This window comes from Cavia porcellus, unplaced genomic scaffold, assembly GCF_034190915.1.
Source record: "Cavia porcellus strain 051 isolate PalLab524CR breed Dunkin Hartley unplaced genomic scaffold, mCavPor4.1 scaffold_13, whole genome shotgun sequence".
NCBI lineage: Eukaryota > Metazoa > Chordata > Mammalia > Rodentia > Caviidae > Cavia > Cavia porcellus.
Genome location: NW_026947496.1, coordinates 28,858,417 through 28,866,863, shown reverse-complemented (window position 1 = coordinate 28,866,863; position 8,447 = coordinate 28,858,417).

Here is an 8,447-nt window from a genome sequence, read left to right as displayed (position 1 = left end):
CTTGTCTTTCTGACTATGACTTATTCCATTTAATGTGTTTTTGTCATCTCACCCATTTTCCTCCAATTCACAGAATTTCATCTTCTTCATGACTGAATAGCACATCATCGTATATATATGCCACATTGTCTCTATCCATTCACACTGATGGGCACAAAGGCTGGTGCTATGTCTTGGCTATGTGAGTTGTGCTGCTATGAACAGTAACACTACACTCTATTGGGGCATACTTATGGGTGATAAATCAGCACAGAAATACAGAAGAGATTATTAGAAACATTGAGATAGTCTTTACTTCGGGGGAAAGAATAGGGCCACATGAGAACTTCTGAGATCCTAGCAATATTCTATCTCTCATGTCCCAGTACACTGATTAAGAATGTTTACCTAATAATAATTCATTGAACCAAAATTTGTTTTGTGCAATTTTCTGTTACCTGTTTTATTTATGAGAAAAGAAAAGTAAAAGCGGAAAGAAAATATGAGTAGAGGAGATAGAGACATCCAGGATCAACATTCTTGTAAGGGAGAACAGAGAAATGGTACAGGACTTGCACTTGGATGTGGAATCAAAGAGGGTTTTGTTGTTTGCGAAGACGATGCTGTAGCACAAAGAGTGCTGGAGAAGGGAGCAGACATCAGGGCAGAGCACAAGGTATGGGAATGAAAAGTGAGCCCTTTACAGGACCCCAGAGCTCCCCCCAGCGGCAGAGATGGTAGGGTGTGTACAACGTGGTCAACGTGGTCAACATGTGATCAGTATTTTCTTATATTTTGATTGAGGATTGAATTCATGACCCTGCGCTTACCAGACAAATGCTTAAGCCACTGAGCTAAATCCCCAGCCTCTGTTTCCATCTTAAGGTCTTTCTTTTCTTTCTTTCTTTCATTCTTTCTTTCTTTCTTCTTTCTTTCTTTCTTTCTTTCTTTCTTTCTTTCTTTCTTTCTTTCTTTCTTTCTTTCTTCCTGAAATAACCAATAAGGCTTTCACTGAAGAGAAAGGAGTTGAAAAAAAGGAAGCAAGGAATACACTTTGGAAATATGGGTAAAATTACCATTAGGAATGGACAATACAGGTGTTTACCTAGAAAATCCAAGTACATAGCCTGGAATCTATAAATGGGAAATGAATGTGGTAAGTTTCCTGGTTATATGATTCATATAGAATTAGATTCTTCATCTTAAATATACATTTGCTGAAAGAAATGATCCAGTTCGATCCCGGTACCAAAAAAAAAAAAAAAAAAAAAAAAAAATTTCAAAAGAGATGATCCACCAGAAACTTGCAGGAAAATTTGACAGTATCATCCAAAACAAGTATTACTCACTATTACTACTGTTTAAAATTTCCATAATCAATGATGCAATTACAAAACTTCACCAAGATGCGTACATAATCAGTATTGCTCCTTAAAGATGGCAAAGATTTGGGTGTAGAATTAAACATATATAAAATAATTAAACATGTTATTGTCATAGTATTAGTTAACAAATTTTAAGTGAGTGTAATATAATCGTTAGTTTAAAATGTGAGAGTTTATCTGAGTCTCTGAGTGCATAAATTATCTTTATAAAGAGCCCAGAGCAACTCCAGAAAATATCTTGCTGACCAAAGAGGACCCTCAATTTTCAGGACAATCTCATTATTTTGCTCAGAGTCTTCTTACTTGCTTTTATGTGTACTTTGACACATTAAATAGTGAAGATTTACTGATGTTTCCTATTGTTGTTACTTCTGTTCACCTCTTGTTGTCTTAGCAACTATTTTTTTTTAATATTCTGGTCTATGGTTGTAAAAAAAATATTGAGGCAAGTATAACTTAATTGCAAAAGTATTTTTTATAAACTTATCAACTGTTTTGCCCAAAAGATTTTACTCTTAATTCATTTTCTTATACTGGGATGACAATCTTAAGGGGTGTGTGTGTGTGTGTGTATGTGTGTGTGTGTGTGTGTCTGTGTGTGGGGGGGTGTGCACACATGTGTGTGTGTTCCAGATTTTCTGGACTATTTTGCATACATAACCTTAAAGTTCTACTACCTGAATCCTGTCTTTTAATATATTTTCTCCATGAATGAGTTTTATGATTTTACCCATTTTAAGGGGTTTCTCCTTTACATTGATGTGTATAACCTAGCTCCATTTATTATTACATATATACTTCATTTTCTTTAGTTTTATTTTACATTCCTTTAGAAAAGAATCTTTTTTGATTAACTGTAAACTGAACCCAGGACCTTTGCACTGAGCTACATCTCTAGGATGTTTTGCTTTGGTTTGGTTTCTTTCTTTCTTTCTTTCTTTCTTTCTTTCTTTCTTTCTTTCTTATCTTTCTGTCTTTCTTCCTTCTCTTTTATGACAGAGTCTTACTGATTTGCCAAGCTGGTCTCAAATTTATGACCCTCCTGTCTCAACCTCTGAGTACTGGGATTATAGGCATGTACCAAAACGCTTAGCTATTCCTGCTTAATATGAGGCCCTTTTTCTACAAACATACCCTTTTATGCCTCTAGAAATTTGGAAAGTTTAAAAGCTATCTTAAAATTTGACTGTATACATACTCTAAACCTTTAAAATGTGTTCATATTTTCCATTTACATGCTCTGTTACTATTCTTTCTTTTGTTTTTAGGACAACAAACACATTCAGTTTTTCTAATTACTTTTCTTAAGCTAAGCCAGTTCTACCTGAGATTCTGTATTTGCTTAGTTGCCATTTGCATCTTCTCATCAAGTTGAAGCTTCAGGGCCTAAAGTGGGAGCATTAGCTTGACCCTTCAGATGAAAATAATGTGGCGGAGGAGCTCTGGGAAACAGAGCTATAGTTAAATCATACAGAGATGTTTTTCTTGGCTTTAGTTTGATTTTGCTGTTGTTGTTGTTGTTGTTGTTGTTGTTGTTGTGCTAATTGTTGTGTCTTCAGCAACTTACTTCTGCAGGGCTTCTGGATTTTTCCTATCACACTCAGTTCCATTCCTTACAAGGTTGGTCACCTTATAATTTTCTATCATGAGAAGTTGGGAGAAAATAAGAAAGAGTCATGGCTCTGTGTTGCTTTTATTTCACTGCAGGGAAAAAATATCTAATGCCCACAAGTAGGGAAAGAAAGTTTTATTTAGCTCAAAGTTTGTGGAAGTTTCAGTCCATAATCAGCTAGCTCCGAGGTAGAGTGACACAATGGCCACGGATAAAAGCATAAGCAATAATAGCAAAAAAGAAGGAGCTTGGAATGAAGATTCTTTGGGTCTCTTATATTGTACCAGGCCACACCCACTTGGACATGGCAGTAACACCCGTAATCCCAGCTTTGGACCATGAGTCAGTCCCAAATTCTAGAAGCCTTCCTCCATGACTGCATGAGGCTTTGGGAGGACATCCAGACTCAAACCATAACATCCTCTAACCAAGAGGATATTGCATGTAGACCCAGGGACCCAGGGTCACAGGTCTTTGAGCTGCCAGCTGCCCTGGTAGAGTGGCACTACCACTTCTGTACTCCTGCTTTCTTTCCATATCAACTTCATGAGAATGGTAATCATCTGTGTGTTCACTTTCAATGTTGCGTTTTCAATTGATCCTTAATGTTTTTAATTTTACAAATGATTCTTAGATTTCTAAATCTAAAGTTTCTTTTCCTACTCAACACTATTGGCAAATAAATGAACAGTTCAAAGAGAAGAAAGGAAATTATACAAGATGACCCATGAATGGAGAAGAGGAGCTTGCACTCTAAGGGTAACCTTCTCTTCAGCAGATCTAGGATCTGTAGTTTTATTAGGAATGCTTATGAGGGAGTAGTACATGCTGTTATCAGACCTGCTCATAGACTAGGACAAGTTCCAGAAACTGGGATGCTATCTTTTTTCTTCCCTTATTTGCATGTATTCAGATCTGTCTTGGCACAGTGGATGTGCTTTTCATCATTTTAATGGGACTGTCTCAAGCCCAAGGTGGTCTAGAGTGTCAACATGGCATCCCAACCACATGGAGTTGGTCTGGAGTTTCCTTGGCAAGTAGGTGTTAATTCATTGGTCAACAGCTTGGGGCATATGACTGTCAGCATACAGAGGCTTTAACATTTGCAGGCAAGTAGCATAACAGACAGGATGCCACATTACCAGTAATTTTGGACTCAGTGTTGGTTTTGAAGTTACATAGTTTCCTACATTTTCTAATTTTCTCTCTTTTTTGTGCATTTCAGTGGATTCCAGGGGAAATAGCTATTGAAAGAGGCATGCATTCTGTGGAATTTCACTTATGGCATAGTTTCTCAATTTCTTATCATATAATGGACTCAAAATAATGCAGACAACCTTAAGAGATTAATCTTATGCTAAATTGGTTACAAAATATCACCAATCAGTGGGTAGGAAAGGGGGTACTTATGCTCAACTCAGATAAAAGTTATAAATTGGCAAAGTGCAGCTCCCTTGATGTTAGAGTCTATGAGATGTGGATGCCTATGGCCCCCAGCCCCTAGTGTTACAGCTCTGAGGTTTGAGTGCCAGCACCTCTTTGTTCTTAGAGCTACATCTTTACAGCTTTTGTCAGCTGCAGCTACCCCTACTATTGCCTGGAGAGCTCCAGCATTACTGCCACCACCTGGAGGAGGGAGCAGCCCTGCTGAGGAGGGAAGCTTTGCTGCCACAGGGGGGAGCTGTGTAGCTTGAGTAGGCTTTAGGTTTACCTGAGAGGAGCCTGGCAACCTTCTCTTAATCCGGGGGCTTCACTGCCCAAGGAGGGAGCTACACTAACAGAGGAGTCCCACGAGTCCAGGACATAAGAGACAATTTCCAATACGCCCAGGGGAAGCTTGGAACAACACTTGAAGCTCGAAAATATAGGAAGATGAAAAAACGAAAGACCAAAATGCAATCTCAAACATCCAGCCCATCCCAAGAAAGCCTAGGAGTTATGTACATAGAAAAAAATACATGCCACATAACTGAAATACCTGAAATAATAGTAACTGAAATAAATAAGCAACTCTAGGAAGCCTTAAAGGAATTCAAACTAGAAATAATCTCTCAGGTAAAAGAAGAAATGATAAATGAACGAGATGCTGAACATATCTAAAGAAGTCACAGTTTAAAAATTGGAGGAACTAAACAAAATATAGAATTTCTGGATGAACAATATAAGAAACAAACAATATATAAAGCAGATGCTAAGACATATACAGGAAATCAAAAATTCCATTGAAAGTTGTAAAAACCGCCTCAATGAATATGAAAATAGAATTTCAGACCTCGAAGACAAGATTGCAGCCAGTGAACAGGAAAGGAAAGATCTTTTAAAAATAACAAGAAATCAGGAAAAAACAATTCAACACCTGCAAGATGACATAAAGAGGAACAACATAAGGTTGATAGGGATAAATGAAAAAGAAGGGAACAACATAAAGGACGTCAAGAGGATATTTAGAGAAGTAATAGCTGAAAATTTCCCAAACATGAGATTGGAAACTGATATTAAGATCAATGAAGCATATAGAACTCCAAATAGCCATAACCAAAATAAAACTACACCCAGACATAAAATAAACGCTATCCCAGAAATCAAACAAAAGAATAGAATATTAAAAGCTTCAGAGAGAAAAGACAGATTGCCTATAAAGGAAAACCTATCAGAATCACAGCAGACTTCTCAGCACAAACAATAATGTCAAGAAGAGCATGGAGTGAAGTATTTTAGATCCTAAAGGAAAATGATTTCCAACCTAGACTGATGTACCCTGAAAAACTGTTCTTCAAAAATCAATGGAGAAATAAGATACTTCCATGAGAAAGAACAGCTGAAGAACTTCATGATCACCAAGCCAGCCCTGCAAAGAATACTCAAAGACAGCCTAGATACATTTAGAAAAAAAACCACTAAAGAAAGCAGACAATTAAACAGAACAGAAAGATAAAGATGCAACAGCAGAAAGATAACATGTCAACAATAAACCAATATATAACAGTTATAAGCATTAATGTAAATGGGCTCAATGCACTAATTAAAAGAAACAGACTGCCAGAATGCATCAAGAAATAACATCCAACCATATGCTGTCTAAAGAAACCCATCTAACCCAAAAGGATACTCACAGACTAAAAGTCAAAGAATGGAAAACAATACTTCATGCAACAGGAACCCCAAAAAAAGTGGAGGAGCTATTCTGTTTGCAGACAAAGTGAACTTCAAACCAATAATGATCAGAAGGGATAAAGAAGGTCACTACATACTGGTTAGGAGAAAACTTCAAGAGAAAGAGATAACTATCTTAAATATATATGCTCCAAATTCCAGAGCACCCAGTTATATAAAACAAGTATTAACAGAAATGAAAAAAGAAAATTAGCAGTAACACAATTATAACAGGAAACCTTAACACAACATTGACACCAAGGGGCAGATCAACCAGACAGAAAATCAGCAAAGAAATAAAAGAATTGAATCACACCTGTGAACAAATGGACTTGAAAGACATATACAGAGTATTTCACCCAACAACAACAGAATACACATTCTTCTCAACAGTACATGGGTCATTCTCTAAAATAGACCATATATTAACTCACAGAACATATTTAAATAAATGCAAAAGGGTTGAAATTATCCCTTGCATGCTATCAGATCATAGCATTATGAAATTAGAAATTAATGATAAAAGATACTGCAAAAATCCCACAAACACATGGAAACTGAATAACACACTCTTGAGTAATCAGTGGGTCACAGTGGAAATTAAAGAAGAAATTAAATAATACCTACAAACAAATGAAAACACAAATACAACTTACCAGAATCTGTGGGATGCAATGAAAGCAGTCCTCAGAGGAAAATTTATTGCACTGAGCTCCCACATCAGGAAAACAGAATGAATACAAATAAATAACCTGATGTTACACCTCAAATATCTAGAAAAAGCAGAGCAAGTCAAGCCCAAAGCCAAAAGAACAGAGGAAATTATAAAAATCAGAGCAGAAATCAGTGCAATAGAGACTAAAAAAAAAAACAATCCAAAAAATCAATGAATCAAAGAGTTGGTTCTTTGAAAGAATAAATAAAATTGACAAGCCCCTAGCCAACCTTATTTTTAAAAAAGGGAAGAAAAAGCTCAAATTCATACAATAAGGAATGAAAAACGTGAAATCACTACAGACCCTATAGAAATATAGAAGATCATCAACACCTATTTTGAAAACCTCTACCCTCAAAGGCTTGATAACACAGAGGAAACAGACAGATTTCTAGAAGCATATGAAGTACCAAAGCTAGGCCATGAAGATGTAAAACTGCTTCATAACCCGATTTCTATTAATGATATTGAAAACATAATTAAATCCTTACCTACAAAGAAGAGCCCAGGCCCAGACGGATTCACTGCAGAATTCTACAAGAAATACAAAGAAGACCAAATGCCAACACTCCTTGAACTCTTCAATGAAATTGAAAGGGAAGCAATCCTTCCTAAATCATTCCTGGAAGCAAATATTACTCTAGTACCAAAACCTGAGAAGAACCCAACTCAAAAAGAGAACTACAGACCAATCTCCCTAATGAACACAGATGCAAAAATCCTCAATAAAATGTTGGCAAATAGAATGCAGCAAATCATCAAAAAGATCATATACCATGACCAAGTGGGATTCATCTCAGCCATGCAGGGATGGTTCAATATATGTAAATCAATAAATGTAATCCACCATATCAATAGAGCCAAAAGTAAGAATCACATGATCATTTCTATAGATGCAAAAAGAGCTTTTGATAAGGTCCAACATTCATTTATGATAAGAACCTTGCAGAAAATTGGAATAGATGGTCTTTGCCTCAATATAATAAAGGCCATCTATGACAAACCAACAGCCAGTATCATACTAAATGGCCAAAAATTGAAAGCCTTTACTTTAAAATCAGGCACCAGATAAGGATGTCCCTTATCACTGTTCCTATTTAATATAGTACTGGAAATACAAGCCAGAGCAATTAGACAAGAGAGAGAGAAAAAAAGGGGGGTTAACATGGGAAAAGAAGAAATTAAATTATCATTATTTGCAGATGACATGATACATGGAAGATCTTCAAAACTCCATTTAAAGACTCCTAGATATAATAAATAAATTAAGCAATGTAGCTGGATACAAAATCAGTACTCAAAAATCAATAGCATTCCTATACATTAAGAACAAAATCACTGACAGAGAAATAAGAGAAGCCATACCCTTCACACTAGCAACCAAAAAAACGAAATATTTAGGAATTACTCTCACAAAAGAAGTGAAAGACCTATACGGGGAAAATTATAATAAACTGAAAAATGAAACTGAAGATGATCTCAGAAAATGGAAAGACATCCCTTGCTCATGGATAGGAAGAATATATATTGTGAAAATGGCCATTCTCCCAAAACTCTTATACAGATTCAATGCACTCCCGATAAAAATACCATCAACATACCT